General features: G+C 38.4%; 1 protein-coding gene across 1 annotated transcript in view; it reads left to right on the top strand.

The window, feature by feature from the left end:
• LOC5569778 (prolactin-releasing peptide receptor) overlaps positions 1-21,084 on the top strand; it is a 539,879-nt gene that overhangs the window by 480,230 nt on the left and 38,565 nt on the right. The window contains exon 3 of the mRNA XM_021849352.1: positions 16,047-16,352. The gene's annotated coding sequence lies outside the window, so the exon portion shown is untranslated. The remainder of the gene's footprint in view (positions 1-16,046; positions 16,353-21,084) is intronic.

The raw sequence follows: 21,084 nt of genomic DNA on the forward strand, positions 1-21,084 counted from the left end.
CAGGCGCTTGCAAATAGTTTTCCACAGGCCGAAAAAGTTTTCTGCAGAAACTGAAAAAGATTCGTTCAGAAGCTGAAAAAGTTTGCCCTAGAAGCTTCGAAAAGAAGCTGAAAAAGTTTCATACAGTAGATCAGAAGGATTTCTGCAGAAATTGGAAATGCTTTATACAAAAGCTGAATAAACTTCCTCTACAAGCTTAAAAAGATTTGATAATAAAATGGAACAGCTTTTAGAAGGAAGCAAAAAATTCTTCTCAGAAGACACTGAGAAATCAACTGGAAAAGCTAGAACAGCCTCCGAAATCCAAAAGGAAAAGCTTTTGGATAGAAGTTGGCAAGCTTGAAAAGATACCAATGAGCAAGCAGAGAAGTTAGAAAAGCTTCTGAAACTAAGCTGAAACAGCTACTTAAAAGGAGTTTCCAAAAAGAAGTCTCAAAAACATCTATAACATAGCAGAAAAGCAGCTTTAGAAAAGAAACGGGAAATGTTTCCTTTAGGAAAAATAATTTTCCACAGACCGAAAAGCTTCCTGTAGAAGCTGATAAAGCTTACCCTAGAAGCTTCGAATAAAAGTTGAAATAGCTTCCGAGAAGAACCTGGATAAGCTTCCGAAAAAGGCCGAAAAGGCTTCTGAGAAGCAATGTGAAATACTTCTTTAAAAAAAAAAAATGGAAAAACTTTTAAAATAAAAACTGATCTTCACAAAATAAAACGAAAAAAAAACTAGAAGAAGCCGAGAAGGTTGCTGGAGATAAGCTGGAAAAGCTTTCAAAAATTTGACAATCATCAAGGAAGAAGCTGGAGAAGCTTATATGAAGAAGCTAGGAAAACTTCTAAAAATAAATAGTTAAACTTTAGACAAAAAATTGAAAGCGTGTCTAAAGAGCAGATGGAAAAGCTTCTGACAAAACTCAAGCTGTTTATAAAAAGAAGCCGGAAATAAATCTGAAGTAAGCGTCAAGTTTCAGAAATAGAAACCGGAAATGCTTTCTTCAGAAGATGGAAAAACTTCGTACAGAAGATCAAAAAGCTTTCTGTAGAAACTGGAAAAGCTTCATGCAAAAGCTGGATGAACTTCTTCCATAAGCTAAGAAAATTTTGAAAAGAATCTAGGAAAGCTTCTGAAATGAAGAAGAGAGTGCTTCCCAAAAGAAGCCGAAAAATCAACTGGAGAAGCGGGCAAAGCATTTTCCTATCAGCTTCCTGGTGAAGCTTTTAAAAAGAAGCTGAACATTTTCTGAAAAAAAATTCTGAAAAAGCGTTTATAATGCTAAGAAAATTTCTTAAAAAAAGTTGAAAGAGCTTCTGTAAAAAAATTTGGAAAAGCTTGTGGGAAAATGAAAAGGGTTTTGAGAAGAAACTGTAAAAGCTTGTAAACAGATGCTTCAAAGATACTTTAAAAAAAGCTTCTAAAAAAAGACAGGAAATTGTTTCGGAAAGCTGCGAAGCTAAAGAATATAACAGATTAAGCTATAGAATAAGAACAGGAAGAGCTCCTTAGCCTGTAAAAGCAGTTCCTCTTATAAAAAGCACTGAAAATTGTCTGGCAGATGCTGAAAAAGATTTCTCCAATTTACTCGATTATTTTTTATTTATTAGTTCTTGTCAGAGACGTTTGAAAAGCTCAGGAAAAGAAGCTGAGATTATTTCTAAGAGAACCTGTAAAAGCTTCTGCCACAATGCTGAGATATCTTAGAAAATAAGCTACTAAAATTTTAATCTTGAAAGTTGTAATACCTTGAAGAATGTGGAAAAAAATCCCCTTTTTGAAGCTGACAAAACATTCCTCTCGGAAAATGAAAAATCTTCCCTTTTGGAAGTTTGAAAAGCTTCGCCCTCGGAGGCTGTAAAATGTTTTCCTCAGAAACTGGACAAGCATTCTTCTGGGAAACTTGAAAAACTCCCTTCTCGGAAGATAGAAAACCCTCCCTCGTCAAAGCTGAAATGATTTCTTTTTCAGAAACTGGTAAATTTTCCTACCAAAAGCTGATAAAGCTTCTCTCGGAAGCTGGAAAATTTCTCTCTCGGGAGCTGGATAAGATTTCCTCTGGACAAGCATTCCTCTGAAAGGCTGGAAAATCTTCCGCTCGGAAGACAGCTTTCAGAGGAATGCTCTGAACTGCAAGAGCTTCCCTCTTGAAAGTTGAAAAAGCTTCCCTCTCAGAAGCTGGAAAAGATTTTCTTTTGGAGAATGGAAAAGCTTCCCTTTCGGAAAATGGAAGAGCTTTCCTTTTGGGAGCAGGAAAAGTTTCTCACGCTAAACTTCATCCGCTCAGAAATGAGTGCTGAGTACACAAAATCGGCCTCTCTTCATGCAGCACAGATTCTGTGCAAAGGGGGCTGTACACAGTTTTGTGCAAACGGTGGCAAACAAACCGAATGAGTGAAATGCGCACAGAGGAGGAACGCTTGGAATGCGGAATTTGCTTCCATGTTTGTTTTGCTTCTGAAAACATTAAAAAAACATTCCGATTTTAAAGATTTTCAGAGATTTTTTCATTCGAATAGCCGAAGCGGAAGCAAATAGGGGAAAAACTTTCTCATTTGCGACCATCTTCCGGCTTGTCGCTGGAAAAAATCCCTGAAAACTCCCCATCTTACCAACGGCCAACTGTTTGCTGCCGCGCGGGAGATGACTGACAGTTCCATTTCCATCGATCCGCGCACAGCCAATGGCCAACACATCGGTTACACATAGCATGAGTGCGACTTACACAGAATTTTCACTCAGCCAGAGAGTCCTGCATTGTTTGCCTCATTCTGTGTAGTTTTAACACATGCGCTGCGTTGAGCAGGCTTAGCGTGGGCACTCATTTCTGAGCGGATGAAGTTTAGCGTGCTCGGAAGCTGGAAAATTCCTCTCTCGGAAGTTGAAGCTTCCCTCTCGAAAACTAAACTAGCATTCCTCTGGGAAGCTGGAAAAGTTTATTAGTAGTAAGATAGAAAAGCTTCCCCCCAAAAGCTGAATAAGTTTCCCTTTCGAAAGCAGGGGAATTTATCTCTCGGAAACTGGATAAGCATTCCTCTGGGGAACTGGAAAAGCTTCCCTCAATTCCCTACTAAGTACTGATTGAGCTTCTTTCTCGGAAGTTGGATAAACTTCCCTCTTGTAAACTGGAGAAGCATTCCTCTGGGAAGCTGTAAAGCTTCTTTCACGGAAGGTAGAAAAGTTTCCCTCTCAAAAGCTCAAGCTTCTTCAAAAATCAAAAATGAGTGCCAAGCGCACAAAATCGGCCTCTCTTCATGCAGCACAGATTCTGTGCAAACGGTGGTAAACAAACCAAATGAGTGAAATGCGCACAGAGGAGGAACGCTTGGAATGCGGAATTCGCTTCCATTATTGTTTTGCTTCTGAAAACATATAGAAAAAACATTACAATTTAAAAGTTTTTCAGAGATTTTCTCTTTTGAATAGCCGAAGCGCAAGCAAATGGGGAAAAACTTTCGCATTTGCGACCATGTTCCGGCTTTTCGCTAGAAAAAAATCCCGGAAAACTCCTCATCTTACCAACGACTAACTGTTTTCTGCCGCGCGGGAGATGATTGACAGTTTCGTTTCCATCGATCCCCGCAAAGCCGAAGGCCAACACGTCGGCTACTCACAGAATGAGTGCGACCTACACAGAATTTTCACTCAGTCAGCCGATTCTGCAATGGTTGCCTCATTCTGTTTAGTTTTAACACATGGGCTGCGTGGAGCTGGCTTAGCGTGTAAGCAGTGTTGCCACATATTTTTCAATTCTCATCTGTGATTTTGGTTGAAAAAATCTTTTTTATCTGTAGTCAACCTCCAAAAATCTTGGTAAAAATCTGTGTTTCGTAAATAAATTCAAATTTCAATCAATTAGGTAAATAAGAGCTTTTGTGAACATACCAGCCTGTTCTCGGAATGTTAACAATTATTCTTGCAATATTTTTTACTAACAAGTAGACTGTGCATCTCGCAACGGAACCATCACAACTAAAATAAAATGATAGCTGATTGTTTTTTTTTTTTTGATTTTGGATGTTTTTTTCTGTTTCTGTTCGGGATGAGCCACTGCGACCAGTTTTCTTTGATCTTTTGTGGTATACCCGTGTCCTTTGTTTAGTGCATGTCGTTCTTCTCCATTACTATTGAGAAATAATGAAGTAGTCGTTTTTTATACAATTATCATTCTTTACCATTTTGCATAGAGCCTCTTTAGAAAAAGATACCGCTATTTATACCTTTTGGAGAAAACAGTTTGTCACCATTGAACTCTCAAAAGCGCGCCCCTTAATCAGGTTCGGCCACTAAGCTGGTTGAATGATACTGATTTTGACCATGCATCGGTACTCTGGCGTATCAAATTATTGCTTCTACTTATAAGGTTAAAAGTCGTTTTTTGAAACTGTAAACAGGTTTCATCGCATGAGACATTTAGATTCCTTGAAACAAAAAGCTTATTTTAGAAGTTAAGAGGTCTGCTACTCCATTGATTCGGAATCTTTTCCCTCCTAGATATCGAAAGATAAACTCTTGAACTTGGAAAGAAATTGTCTCATGCGTTGAAACCAACCTCAGATGCTGATTAAGCCATTTTTCCACTTCGACCTCCTCATCATCTAGGACAAATACCGTTTTGCTTCGAATTGCCGGACGCTTCGAAAGCCGGACACTCTTGAGGAATTATTGTATTTTAGAAGATTTAATGTGCGTATTATCATAATTTTTCTACCTAGATTAAAATTTAGGTTGTTGGGCTCACTTAGAAGTTAACAGCATCAAAGTAGCCTTGAAATTAAAAATCTGATTAATAAAAATAAATTTCCTGCACCTGCAGTGCAAATTTCTTTTGCTACAAAGGCCCATCTTAAGAACAACAACTAGTGCCTCTTAGGGGAACTCAGGGTAAAACCGACACTGTGGGTAAGATCGACACCCTTTGATTTTTCATGTTTTGAGCAGATTTTCATGCAGCTTCCATCACGCTCTATCTTTATTTGTGAAATGTTGTGTTTCGGATGACATTACAACTGATTCTACCAATAAACTGCCAAAATAAACAACAAAATCATATTGGATTACATAGAAGCAACAGCAGTTGCAATATTTCGCTGTTATTCTTTAACTATTTCGCGAGTGAAATTTTTAAAATGTCATTATTTGTTTTGCGTCTACATCATCATTTACTATTATTACGTTCATACAAAATGGAGGAGAATTTATTTTTTGGGTTTTCGACAGCTGAAAACGCTATTGAAAAATAAATGTCCACTCGGGGTAAGATCGACACTTTCATTTGGGGTAAAATCGACACCTTTCTTTGCTAAATAATCTAACTTCAGGGAATCTTTCTTGTCGGAAGACTTGCTCTGTAGTTTATGTGAGTCTTTATTTTCGAATTCCAGTGAAGTTCATGGGTGGCAAACTTGTTAACATGTAAAATATGACACTATATGACTTGCCACAAGCTATCATTAAGAATAGGGTAACGACTGTTTATTTTGATCTTAATCGCTAACAGTTGGCGCCAGTAGCAAAAAGTACAGATAACAACCCTTTGAACATTCAGTTTATCTGTGCTGGCCGCCTAGCGGCGACACTGATGTGTGTATTCCTTTCACTGATCGCGCTACGCGGGATTCTCAAATTTCTCAAATTTCAAACACAAGCGCATGGCAGAATGGTAGTCGGTGAACTGTCAAAACGTATGGAAAATAATGAAAATCGTAAATTACTTGCAATTAGGAAACTGGATCGAAAAAGTAGTGATTAGAAATCAAGCGTAATATGAATACATAGCTTTTTGTATTTAGTTCATCTTCCATTGTGCTTTCTTTGCTTCAGGATTTCGTTTTTACTACCACTGAAAAAGAGTCATCTATTGCCTTTTCAGTTTTGAATATCGCCCTATTAAAAAAAATGTTTCTATGTTTCACGTTTAAACTTAATAGTTTGAAGAATTGTTTCTCATTTGAAATTGAAGAATTAATAGAATTTGAAATGTTTTCACATGAATTAATCTTATTGTTTATTTACAAACCATCAGGTTCGACAGTTTTTAATAACTGTAAATAATTACACTTTTCTGTCTTGTTGAAATAAAACAGTATTTATTTTTAAAACCAATCACTCGTCACAACTTTATCTTTGTAAACATTCCATGAGAACAAAATAATCATATCCATGTGTATTCACCTTAATTTCATATTCTTAGCATAGGACATCTGAAATTTTCACATGTGTTTAATGGATCTTTGGCCTCTCTTCAATAATTTACGTAATATGTGTAAAATCCTTTAGAGGAAGGGGTCATAAAAGTCTAAAGTCATGTTTAAACAATTCTTTTTAATATGCCATGTGATGGTGATGTTTGTAGTGTCGGATTACGTTATTAAAAACACGTCTGTCTAGTTGAATCGAATATCAAAACATGAGCTTTTATATTTCTTGGCTACTATGATCTATGACATTACAAATAGCATTCTTGTTCTAGTATGCTCAACTTGTGCACGTGCCCGATCGTACAACTCCTCCTTTTCATCATATTTTTTAGTCTTCATGTAAATAGTTCTACACCGCAAAACCTTTGTTAATATGATGTGGATTCAAAGGCTCAGTGCGTAAAATAGATGCCATAAGCATGAAACCTGTAAATGGGAAAAGAGATTTATTTTGTATACAATTTAATGCTTTGCAATACTTAACTTCGCGTCTTGGCATTTTCTTGTTTTCTTCTTTCATATCCAACTCCGCCTGATTGCTTTAACTCATGTAGGGTAGTTACTAGAATTATTATTTTGATTTATCACATTTCTCCTCTTTTTCCCTTCATTTTTGCACTGAATATTCATTTTTTTTTATAAATTATAATAACTGGTTCCTACTTATGTACACAATTTCACGTAATATAATAAAAAAAAACATATTGTGATTTGTATCCTATCTATCGTAATGGACTGAGTACACAATATCTTTTTCCTTGATTTTAAACATCTACTGGATTGACTGGTTTGCTAAAAACATCTTCCTGGTGGTTGCAAATTGAAGAAAGTTCTAATTTCAAAACACCTTAATGTGAAAAGCTTGCTAACAAAATCGTTTTGATATGCAGATAATGTTACATATTTAACGTGATGATTTATGATGAAAATCACTTCAAAGACCAATAATAAATATGTTTAGCTAAATCGGGACACAGTCGTAACACTATCGTTAAATCTGTTCAGCATTCTACTGCTTTTTCAATGTTTCTGTTTTTGTCGCTATTTGAAGCCGACCTAACGATTTGCGTGCTTTGATGAATTTATCAATGTTAATGTGTTTATTAATTCAGTATGAAATACTCTTACTTGAGCCGAAAATGTATATTTTTATTATTTTCTTTATCAGAAATATTTTCAGCCCACGACTGGTTTGTCTCCAAAATATAATTATACTATTGTTTTTGAAACCAACATTATTCAATGCTCAAACGAAATACTTGGCTGACTAATAACTTTTATTTATTTCCAAATGTTCCATAATTTATATAAAAAATAGTTTTCTTCCAAAGTTGTTTATACTCTCTGGACATCTAACTTGAATTAATACATAGAGAATTATTAAACTTTAAAACATGAATTAAAACCCTAAGTACCTCAAGCTTTTACCCTGTTTTTGTAGGGTTGCGTCCCAACTAACTTAAAGCTTGCTATTTAGCTTAATATTTTTATGAGCAGTTCAAGTTATTAACTGAGAACAAGAAAATGTCAAAGCTGAAAAGATACTCTACCGGAGGGATTTGAATCTACGACGCTAACCATATTCTAATCTTGCAAAATAGCACAGCTGTTCATCGCTACGGCCCCATACCTTAACCAATGGAATGATTGAAAACATAAACTTTTATTCTTAATAAATTCTCATTTGCATATACACGGATTTCTTCTCAAACTTAATCAAACAATTGAAAAATCATCTGGTCTCATCGTCATAATTTTATGAAAGTAATATTCACATCCACGTCATATCTTATCAGGAAGGTAATCGGTTCACATCATGGCTGTTGCCCTCGTTAACAATCAAATTTCCGCTACCACGCAAATACTAATCTCAACATACAAGTTCACAAACGCAATAATTCATAGCTCTTCATCAGCGTAGACAAATTGCTATATTGTTGGTACTAAGTGGAACTAACTCTATAAAATAACTACATTATTTTATAAACAGCATTATAAAATATCATTGCATAATAATTTCAGATCACATTAAGGCTGCTGCCAAAACCGAATGACGGCTACTTAGTCTTAAGGCTTGTATTTTCTTTTTCTTGGCACACAGTTGTTCATATGCAAAAAAAGCATTGTTGTTTACACGCACCAGTTTGTATGCAAACTAATCTTATATTCTTTGAAACACCATATCTTTTAACAGAATGTACACAATAACCTCTGAATAAATAGAACACAGTTTTTCCTCTAAATCACACACTTTGACTATCAATAACTATCATCAATAAATAACACGCACATTTTCTCAAATCATTTATTGCCAATAAATAAATAGAACTTTTTAGCATACATTTGCCCTTTCGTAATTACAGTAGTTCCTCAAAATATATTTTTATTTAAGTTGCTCGTTACGCAAGTTGTACAGTAACCATTTCAGTAATAGTTCAACATTGCTCCCAATGTCACTCAGTTGTCTGCCATGAACTTACATTAACTGTCATTAAGAAATCTGAGCATAGTTTATTTCCCAGGCAAATAATTGCCTTCTAACAACAAGCACACAGTCGCGATCCTTGTCATACAATAACCGATCTATAAGTAGCACACAGTTGCTCTCGATAGAACGTATTTGCATTTCGACAATAAGCACACAGTTACGCAGCATAGCACACAGTTGCCTTTCAACAATTAGCACACAGTTACTCTCCATGGCACACAGTTGCCTTTCAACAATTAGCACACAGTTGCTCTCCATGGCACACAGTTGCCTTTCAACAATTAGCACACAGTTGCTCTCCATGGCACACAGTTGCCTTTCAACAATTAGCACACAGTTGCTCTTCATGGCACACAGTTGCCTTTCAACAATTAGCACACAGTTGCTCTCCATGGCACACAGTTGCCTTTCAACAATTAACACACAGTTGCTCTCCATGGCACACAGTTGCCTTTCAACAATTAGCACACAGTTGCTCTCCATGGCACACAGTTGCCTTTCAACAATTAGCACACAGTTGCTCTCCATGGCACACAGTTGCCTGTCAACAATTAGCTCACAGTTGCTCTCCATAGCACACGGTTGCGTTTCATAAAGTAGCACACGGTTGCTTTTCAACAATTAGCTCACAGTTGCTCTCCATAGCTCACGGTTGCGTTTCATAAAGTAGCATACAGTTGCTCTCCGTGGCACACATTTGCCGATCAAAAAGTAGCACACTGTTGCTCTCCATGACCCAGTTTTTTTTTAATTAACACACAAATGATTTTCTTGAGACACAGCTGGCCTTTTGAATACTAGCCCAGAGTTGCCCTCTATGACACACAGTAGGGCTTTCAATAGTTAGCACACAGTTGCTTTCCACGACACTTAGTTGGTCTTTTAGTAAATAGCACACAGTTGCTATCCATAACACATAGTTGACGAACCAAGAGTAGCACACGGTTGCTCTCCATGAAACACAGCTATTTTTCAGTAGAACACAGTTGCCATTCTTTCCGCTTGTTTTTAAATCCAGTTCACAATTATTTTAAACTATCAAACTGCTGTCGTGCATTAAAATATTTCTTAATTTGTATTTTTTTCACAACGATAAGCATTGTTTCAATAGTTATATGCAATATGCGAACCAAGGAAAATTGTTAACATTATTGGCAAACTCATGAGGATTTTTCAAGTGAAACTATGATTTGCCATGCACAAATAAATATTTAAAAATATTTTCCGATAAGATCTGTAACTATACCATTTTAATATGATTCATGATAATATGCTATATAGAATAAGTTAATATTATGTATCATCTCTCGCTTTAACAACAACAAAACATGCTCTCTGCAATTCGTATGTCGTTCTTCATTCATATCTTTCATCTCAATATTTTTTTTAAATATTACTCTTCATTTTAAAACTAAGCATCCATCAGTTAAGTGTAATAAATAATGCATTCTAAAACGTCAATACTCCAACTTACATAAAAACGAAGAAATATCAAAGAAAGGTGATTTTACCTTGAAGAAACCTTTTTCACGGTTAATAACAATTGTTCATAAGAGTTATACGAAGTATTGGATGAAAAAGTTCTTCACATAAATAACACCAATTAATCAGTTTTCTACTAGTCCACTATCGTGGAGTCAAATATTGATTATTCGATTTGCTTTATGAGATACAAATTGCACACATATCTTTCTAAATAGTTCATACACTCCATTCAACTAACTTTATCTTGCTTTTTACAATTCCATTATATGTAGCTATTTATTTATTAACTTATGCAATCACATTTGCTCAAAAGTGATTTACTACGTTCCTCAACCTTTAGCATGACACAAATGAAAACTTAAGCCTTTAAGTGAATCGGTGGTCTTAGTCATTTTGATTTTTCAATGTGCGAAACACTGAAACTTATTATATTTTTTTAATAAAGTTGGTGAAGTTATCTAGATGCTTTGATAACAATTGATTACTATGTATAATTCTAGTTATCACCAAATCAAAATCTTCAATCAATTTACTGACGGAATACATCGTAGTAACCACAGCATAATTTGAAAATTTTCGTAATTTCATTCTCCAAGCATCTGTCATAAATTTCTTATGCATCTACGATGTGTCAGACCAGTAAGGGAATTCAATAAATATTATAAATTCAAAAAAGGTAAAACTTGTATCTTCCATACCGAAGCCAATTGATTTTCCCAATAACATTTCCTTGCTGTTGCCATTGTTGAACGAAATAACTCTGGTAAGAAAAACCTCACTTTTCGTACACAGTACTAACGCTGTGGTTCTGACCGTAGTCAACCGCGTGACAACTGGCAGATTAAATAATTCTGAGACAAAATCCTTACTCTTACCCCCTAATGATCAATAATTTGCCTTCGTTTTGCCTGCGTGACAGCATTTTGGATGCACTGCAAACTTATAAATATACGTACATACCTCTACCTGTTTGTCCATTCTATGTTGACGAGCAATTTGGATACAAACCATCGGGCTTTTCCATCACCAATCACAACGTAACAACAAACGGATTCAAATAAACATAACCATTTTCGCGGCCGATAGGATATATTTTCTTCTCTTTCATATCACTTCAATTTTCTCTTCGTCGCCAAAATGTAGTGTCGGATTACGTTATTAAAAACACGTCTGTCTAGTTGAATCGAATATCAAAACATGAGCTTTTATATTTCTTGGCTACTATGATCTATGACATTACAAATAGCATTCTTGTTCTAGTATGCTCAACTTGTGCACGTGCCCGATCGTACAATGTTCACAACGTATAAATTCTAGTCAATGTGCATGTGTCGGTTTTACCCCAACAGGGTGTCGATCTTACCCGCACTCTCAATTGTCTCACCTAAAAATGATGAAATATCAATTTGATTTAAATCACTATATAACATTAATATATCATCCAGCGATCGCAAGGATAGATAGATTTATAACCAATATGTGATTCTACAACAATTTTAGGTTCGTTTAACAAGCGAAAGTACACCAAATTTATCAAAAAGCTTAGGGTGTCGGTTTTACCCCGAATTCCCCTAATAAGTTAAGTGTGTTTGTGCTATTTTTTATGCTGTCAATATATAGTTTTGTGTTGGTTTGTGTTCCAGAAGAGTTGAAGTGACTGAAATGTGTGCAAAACTACCTTTTTAATTGAATAAATCTCTGTGTCCGGATTTTGGGGCATACAAATTGGTTGACTCAAAAGCCGGACATTTGCAAAAGTGATAATTTTTCCGACGTCAACCTCTCCCGGTAGTTCTGTTATTTACAATTCCACAGTTTATAATTTAAATAATGTTTTGTGCTGTTGCGTGGCGGACTTGTTCGACTACCAACCTGTAATCTGACGAAGTGCTTGACAAGCGGGTGAGTAAAAATTTTGTCGCTAGTTTCTTCAGCTTTGTCAATTTGAAGCATTTATATAGTTCTTAACGGAAAGAATATCATAATTTTTGAAGTTTAGTTAGTTTTGGGCATGTTTATGCATAAAATAACGTTAAATTCATGAATACTGAAGTGTCCGGAAATTCGAAGCAAATATGTCCGGAATTTGAAGCAATCTTAAATCAGTGTCCGGATTTCGAAGCAAGAGACATACTCTAATTTTGCTTATTTGAACATTTTTCATGTCATAAATTGCAATTTTATGTGAAAAATCGTCAACGAGACACGACAAACTTAAAGCTCCATGCAATTATTTTACCTTCATCCATTAATTTGTTAGTAATATCTCACTTTCAAGTTACCTTTGTGCTTGGGTGTCCGGATTTCGAGTCAAAACGGTAGGTGGGTCTTAGTGGCTTGTTACTCTCTTATACTCTTCCGACCGTAACTTATAAGTATTCACAAGAACAGATACAGCAAGAGTACAATTTGGTAGATCTTACCCCGTGACGCACTTCGAAAAGGTGATCTACCCGCATTACGGGTAAACATTTTGGATTACTTTAGTAGGTATTTAACAAAAACTAAGTGGAAGAATTGCATTTATTTTTATTATGTGTCAAAATCGTGCCCAAAACTCGTAGAATGGCAATAAATCTTAAAAATCTTTTTCATCTTAAAAATCTTTGATCTGTGATCACAGATATCTGTAGGCCAGAACAGGAAAAAATCTGTGTAATTACAGATAAATCTGTGTATGTGGCATCACTGCGTGTAAGCTTCCCTCTCGGAAACTGGACAAGTATTCCTCTGGAAAACTGGAATATTTTCTCTCTCGGAAGACAGGGTACGTTTTCTCTTAATAGCTGAAAAAGCTGCCCCTTAGAAGCTGGAATAGCTTTTTTTGGAGGATGGAAAAGCTTCCGGAAACAGGAGAAGCTTCTCTCTTGAAAGCTGGCAAAATTGCTCTATCGAGAACTGTTAAAATCTATCCATGGAAGCTGGAAAAGGTGCTTTATAAGAAGCTGGAAATCCTGAAAAAAAATTTGATGATGCTTTTTGAAGGAAAACAATAAAAGCCTTCTGGAATTTAATTTTGATAGGATTTTGTAGAGTTTCTTATATTAAACCGAAAATCGTTTTGAAAAGAAGCAAGGAAATCGCAGGAAATAATTTGATAAGGCTTGTGTTGAAAAGCTAGCAAAGCAATAAGAAGTATTCTACGATAATTTCTGTAAAAAAGACGTTTCTAAAAAAAAAACATGAAAAAGTTTTTTCCAAAAAAAAAAGCTGAAAATACTCCACCTGAAGTTGGAAAAGCTTTTAAAATGTTAATGAAGCTTGTGAAAAGAAAATCCTTAAATCCTTTTTAGAGTAAACTAGAAAAGCTTCTAAAAAGTACCTAGAAAATCTTTTGAAATGAAGTGGAAAAACTTTAAAAATATGGAGAGACTTTTGTAAAACTGTGGAGAAGCATTAGATAATAAGCTTAAAGCGTCTGATCAAAGTTAGAAACTTTTGCATTCCTTGGTATTATATTTTAGATATGTTTATTCTTTAAAATGTTATCAAATGAGTATGTACCAGCTATTTGCTCATTAGATATGCATTGCCATGGCTACACAATGTAAACTCGTAACGCATTAAACCCAATAAAAATTTAGACTTCCGCCACCGCCACCTAACAAGGTAACCATGTGAACCACATGCCCTCGGTAGGTCCGATTTGCTGACTGCGGGGGATTTATTTCTGTCGGTGAATGAAAAAAGGGTTCCCTTCCTTCTGGGAAGTACCACTCCGTCGCGAATGCAGAGGCGCTTTGCTGAAGGCGTTCGTCCGTATGGTGAAATACCACCATCATGAATACGCAATGGGGATCAGGCTCGAAATAAGAAAAGATGCAACACGGATTTTGTGGGATCTGGTTTCACCGGTAGCTAGATTGTGGTGAAGGAAGGGAAAATTTTACTATCGGAATTCTGTGGTGCCAACGACAGATCTGCGACAAGGATAAGCCTCTGTGACCGTACTCGTTAGCCTCCTGTGGTGAAATGATTTCCTTGTGTGAACGCAAAATGGGAATCTAAGGATTTTTTTCAAAAGTTTCATGATGTACCTGTTACTGATGCAGGTTTTCCTGCGGAATGCCTAGTCAAAGGGTTCACTGGGAAAATCCTAATTGGAATTGTACATCTAAGCACGATTACATTTCGCAAGTTTTGATTGCATATCGTGAGAATCCGAGAACGATTGACGTGCTAATCGCGAGCCAATCTTCCGTATAATCCTTCGCATCCAAACCACAAACATCAAACAACGTTTGGATTGGCCGTTCGGTAAGTCAGTTAGTACTGCCGTCTAAAGATAATATGATTGCCTGTGTACATAACCTGAGAATCACGATGGTTTGGTTTTACCATAGAAACCCACATATAAGGCACGTCAAACAACGGATATATGAAAGTTTGATGTCCCACGAAATTGAGTTCGTTTTGCAGGCGTTTTCGAAGTGATTATGTTCATATGTTCATTGGCTTGTGCATTTTGTGTTGATGTGGAAATTGATTTATGGCTGCTCAGTAGTGTGGGACAAAATTTAGATTCTCGCTCCAGTCCACTTTTTGGATTGCATTTAGGTTCCATAACAACTGTGCAAAATTTCAGCTCGATTGGTGAAACTATATTTACGCGTCAGCTTTTCAAAGTTTGTATGGGATTGACTATGGGAAAACTTACTTTTCTGAATAAAAATCGCCATAGGTCGCCCATTGACCTCTATAAAAAATCTGAAAACAGACCTCGATAGGTATTTCTTTGATGAAGAATATTGCCGAAGACCGCGAAACAATCCGACACTTGTGAAAAGAGTTATTCAATGAAAACCTATTAGCAAGGCGACGTTGATTAACCCGTAAAAGAATAACAAGAATAACAAAAATGGGCAAAATTTCCGAATAGTACATGCTTACTAACTTTTTTCACAAGTATCGGATTGCTTTGCGGTCTTCGACAATGTTTTTCATCGTAGAAATAACTATCAAGATCTGTGTTCAGAATTTTTAGAGAGGACAATGGGCGACCTCTGGCGATTTTTCTTTGAAAAAGTAAGTTTTCCTATAGTAAATCCCATGCAAACTTTAAACGGCTGGCGCGTTTCACCGATCGAGCTGAAATTTTTCACAGTTGTTATGGGACCCAAATGCATTTCAAAAAGTGTACTGGAGCGAGAATCTAAATTTTTCATATAACCGTGTCCTAGGCTACTGCTCAGCCATGGATGGACTAGAAATTGGTGAGCTCGTTTCAAACTTTTTCTTTCTTGATCTCTTTTATTTCAAATAAGAATAATATGATAACATATGCTTTCGTCCTGACAACGGTAGGAATGTAGTGTTTGTGTAGTTATTTTTATTTTTCTAATGATTCGTCACTTCAATTGTTGGCATTAATTTATTTCTATTAGTGTTTTGTCGTATTTGCCGAAACAAATTTTATTTGCATGCATTTTTTTGCTGTCATGGTCTAATCATCTATCAAAGTGAATCTCAATGAGCCAACGATCCTCCCCATGAACACACATATACTCCCTGTAATCTTTGTGGAGATGTAGAGGGAAACACGGTCTCCAAATAGCAAAGGTTACACACTAACATTCCTTTCCCCAATCCCATCTGACTGCAAGGACGTGGCCGGCGCTGTTATTGACCTGTTTAAATAGAGGCACAGAATTATGCACACTGAAGAAGATTATGGCCAATCCCAGCCGAACTTCTTGTTGCTTCTTTGTGCATCTTCACTGTTTTCGGTCAATCACGGATAGCAACCATTTGATAATTCTTCAAAACTATATTTCTCAAAAAGTCAGTCAATTGCTCTTGAAAATACTATAATTATATATAATCCTTCACCAGCTAAAAGCAACCACCCTCATTCAAGCTTCTGTCATTTCCGTCCCGTTTTCAGGTGATGTCAAAAAAAAATCCTTCCTCGGAGCGCCATACAGACGCAACAAAAAAAACCGAACGCGGAAAAACCCAAGCAAAGTGACGAAAGAAAACTAATTTTCTAATCCCCCCACTCATCGAGAGGGACATCTGGCAGCTAAAGCGAGCAGCTGCCTTCCGGAAGGTCAACACCGGTGTCGACATGGTAGCAGGATCCGCGTTTCATATGGACACCGTTATCCCACCGATGATACGATGCCACACACCGAGGGATTACCGGCGATTGCACAGTGGTTCGAAGGCGGTCAAAACCTCAAAAATCAAGGTAGTTATCTTCGAACGGTAATATTTTACTTGGTTTCTTTTACAGTTTTTGGTTTAATTCCAAACATTTTTTTGGTTTGAAGCAAATAATTTGAATTTCACACAACTTTTTAAGTTGATCGCGACCATGTCCGCGGTTTTTCAAGAAAACTTATATTGTCGATACATAATCCACTAGGTAAGCAAAGTTAGGGACTCAGATAGCCGTAGCGGATAACGCGCAGCTATTCAGAAAGACCATGCTAAGGGTCGAGGGTTTGTATCCCATTGATCTTGCCGTAAAGAAAAGTTTCTCGACTTCCCGAGATATAAAGTATCTTCGTACTCGCCACACGATATGCATATGCAAAAATGATCAATTGGCATAGAAAGTTCTTAGATAATAACTGTTGAAAGTGCTCATATCAACACTAAGTTGACAAGATTTCTCTGTCACATTCTCTGGACGTAACGTCAGAAAGAAGTAACGTAGAATGTAGAAATAAAGCAAATTTCTTCAATATTTATCACTTATAAAAAGTATGAGGCTTAGGCCGCCATTTGTTCTACATCAAACAACTGCGGATTGGCCAGGAGGAGTTGGAAATTGACCACTGACCGTCGACGACAGCACATCGATATCAAGGCAGCACCCACACGGCAGTTAGAAAGGAGATAGGGACGGTGTTTGCACAAATTAACTCGACCAAGATCGGAACATCGGAAGCGAAATCAATCGAAAAGCGAGTTCCATTGGTCAAATCTAGAGAGCTCCGAGAACTTCCCCTAGCTCGATTCTGCAGCAGCGGCTGCATTGACGAGGAAATGATTACGGTAATTATAGGATGCTCCCCCGGGGGTTTGTTAATTAATTTTGATTTCACTGTGAACATTCGAATCAGTGGTGCCGGGCGGTCATTCGTGCAGAGAAATCGAGGCTCTGACTCTGATGGCAGCCAGCCATGTCACCACATTGCATCAGAGAGAATGAGCGTAGCTAGGATTTCCGTCAAGGGGCGAACGATTCCATAGACGTTTCAAAATGACAACTTTCCGTATTCTTCTGTGGGTTATTCTAATTTTTAGCTACAAATTTAACTAAATGAAGTATGTTTCTAACCCTCTTCAGAATACTTACTTTACTTTACTTTTGCTGGCTCTACGTCCTTCAAGACACGGCCTGCGCCACAAAATAACGATCGACTTTGCTGAAGCGATCATATACCTACAATTCCATTTGACCAAAATTGTTTGATATTATGAGTCTGGCGCATAGGGCGTTTTTGCCGCAAGAATGGCCTATACGCAATATTCCTGTTTTTTGAAAATTTTACTTAAAAAGTCCAACAAATTTTTATTTTTACCATCAAATTTTCACCAGACCTGCTTTATGTTAATTAATGACAAAGTCATAGGCAATGTATGGCATTTTAATTGGAAAATTGCAAGCAAAACCCAAATATTTCGGTTTTTAGCACAAATTTTTAAATAAATGTCTATATTTCAAAATTAGTAGGTCTTGGAAATTTTACGTCTTCAGCAATTATTTTCAGCATAAAATAATGATCAACTTTGCCGAAGAAATCATACACCTAAACTGCCTCTTGACCGAAATGGCATTTCAGTCATTTATGCGAATAACACTAAAAAATATGACTATCTCTCAAAACATCGGCCTCATTGAAAGGATCATTTTCGCTGAAGACACCAAACGTCTATCTCTTCATTCCGAAGAACTACAGGTTGTTTCCGCGTTTTTTTTTAATTCTGCCCCAGTGTGCGCCACAATGTTACGCCAACTACCTCGGTCCATGGCTGCTAACCTCCAGTTTCTAGATCCTGCTCCACTTGGTCAAACCACCTAGCTCGTTGCGCTCCTCTCGTCTTGTACCGGCCGGATTTGAGGTGAACACCATTTTTTGCGGGATTGTTGTCCGGCATTCTCACAACGTGTCCCGCCCATCGTACCCTTCCAGCTTTGGCGAACTTCTGGATACTGGGTTCACTGTAGAGCTGCGCAAGCTCGTGGTTCATCCTTCTCCTCCATACGCCGTTCTCACATACTCCGCCGAAGATCGTCCTAAGCACACGTCGTTCAAAAACTCCTAGCGCTTGCAGGTCCTCTTCGAGCATTGTCCACGTCTCATGCCCGTAGAGGACTACCGGTCTTATCAGCGTCTTGTACATGGTACACTTAGTACGGAAGTGAAGTTTACCAGACCGCAAGGTCTTGTGGAGTCCATAGTAAGCACGACTTCCGGCAATGATACGTCTTCGAATTTCTCTGCTGCAGTTGTTATCCGACGTTATCAATGATACGAGATAGACAAATTCGTCCACCACCTCGAACTCATCCCCGTCGATCATCACGCGTCTGCCAATGCAAGCTCTATCGCGCTCGTATCCTCCAGCCAGCAGATCTTTCGTCTTTGACGTATTTACCTTCAATCCAACCCGATCTGCTTCACGTTTCAGCCTGGTATACTGTTCAGAAACCACCTGGAACGTTCTTCCAACAATGTCCACGTCGTCAGCAAAGCAGATGAACTGGCTGGATTTATTGAAGATCGTGCCCCACATGTTGAAGCCCGCCTGTTTCATAACAACAATATTGAACAGGAGGCAGGAAAGACCATCGCCTTGTCGAAGTTCTTTGCGTGTTTCAAACGGGTCCGATAATGCATCCAAAATGTTCACACTATCCATCGTTGCTTTGATCAGTATAGTCTGTTTCCGGGAAAACCATTCTCGTCCATAATCTTCCATAGCTCTTCGCGGTCGATGGTATGATAGGCCGCTTTGAAATCGATGAAAAGGTCGCGACACTTTTGAAGGATCTGCCGCAACATAAAGATTTGGTCTGTCGTCGATCGCCCGTCCACAAAACCGGCTTGATAACTTCCCACAAATCAGCTTGCCAGTGGCGATAGACGGTGGAAGATGATCTGGGAAAGCACTTTATAGGCTGCGTTAAGAATGGTGATCGCTCGATAGTTCTCACATTCTAACTTGTCACCCTTTTTTTATATTGGGTATATTATTCCCTGCTTCCACTCCTCCGGTAGCTGTTCTGTATCCCAGATCCTGGCTATCAATCGGTGCAGACAAGTGGCCAACCTGTCCGGGCCCATTTTAATAAGTTCCGCTCCAATACCATCCTTTCCAGCTGCTTTGTTGTTCTTGAACTGTTTGATAGCATCCTTAACTTCACCTATTGTGGGCACGTCTCCCTCATCCACCGTACTGATGAAGCCATTCCTCCTGCTGTCTTGATCTTCCTCCTCTGCGCCGTTTAGGTGTTCATCGTAGTGCTGCTTCCACCTTTCAATCACCTCACGTTCGTCCATCAAGATACCTCCATCATTATCCCGGCACATTTCGGCTCGCGGCACAAAGCCTTTGCGGGATGCATTGAGTTTCTTGTAGAACTTACGCGTTTCTTGAGAACGATACAGCTGCTCCATCTCTTCGCACTCCAATTCTTCCAGGCGGCGCTTTTTATCCCGGAATAGATGGGTTTGCTGTCTTCTCTTCTGTTTGTATCGTTCCACGTTTTGACGGGTGCCTTGCTGCAGCATCATCGCCCGCGCTGCATTCTTCTCGTCCAAAATCGTCTGACACTCCTCGTCGAACCAACCATTCCGTCGATTTCCTTCCACGAACCCAATGGCACCTTTCGCTGCGTTGTTAATGACTGCTTTGACACTACTCCAGCAGTCCTCAAGAGGGGTTTCGTAGAGCTCTCCCTCTTCCGGCAACGCTGCCTCAAGGCTTTGCGCGTATTCAGTTGCTACTTTGGGTAGCTTGAGTCGTTCCAGATTGTACAATGGCGGGCGTCGGTACCGAATGTTGTTCACAACAGAGAGTCGTTGGCGCACTTTAACCGTCACAAGGTAGTGGTCCGAATCGATGTTTGCGCCGAGATAGGTTCTGACGTCGATAATGTCCGAGAAGTGTCTTCCATCAATCAAAACGTGGTCGATTTGCGATTCAGTCTGTTGGGATGATCTCCAGGTGTACCGATACGGGAGGCTGTTCTGGAAGTAGGTGCTACGTATGGCCATGTTTTTGGAGGCGGCGAAATCAATCAGTCTAAGGCCGTTTTCGTTCGTAAGCTGGTGAGCGCTGAACTTCCCTATAATCGGTCTAAATTCCTCCTCCTGGCCAACCTGAGCGTTGAGATCTCCGATAACGATTTTGACATCATGGCTTGGGCAGCCGTCGTATTCACGTTCCAGCTACGCGTAGAAAGCGTCCTTATCGTCATCGTCACTTGCTAGGTGAGGGCTGTGCACGTTGATTATGCTGATATTGAAGAAACGGCCTTTGATCCTCATCTTGCACATTCTGTTGTCGATTGGCCACCACCCAATCACGCGCCTCTGCATTTCGCCCATCACGATAAAAGCTGTGCCCAGCTCATGTCTGTTGCCGCAGCTCTGGTAGATGGTATAACCATCCATATTCGTATGTACCGTCGACCCTTTCCAGCAAACCTCCTGCAGCGCTACGATGTCGAACTTGTGGACCCTCAATAATTCGGAAATAATGCGGGTACTTCCCAAGAAAATGAGAGACTTACAGTTCCATGATCCGAATTTCCAATCGTTAGTCCGTTTTCGATGCCTGGGTCTATGCCGATTATTCCGGTTCGAATTTACATTGTATGCTTCCTGTACTAATGATTTTTACGGCTGGCTTGTAAGGCCTGCACCAACCCCCTGTCTCACCGGAGGATCATCGTGTACAGCACT

Source organism: Aedes aegypti, chromosome 3 (genome assembly GCF_002204515.2).
Source record: "Aedes aegypti strain LVP_AGWG chromosome 3, AaegL5.0 Primary Assembly, whole genome shotgun sequence".
In the NCBI taxonomy this organism is placed as follows: domain Eukaryota; kingdom Metazoa; phylum Arthropoda; class Insecta; order Diptera; family Culicidae; genus Aedes; species Aedes aegypti.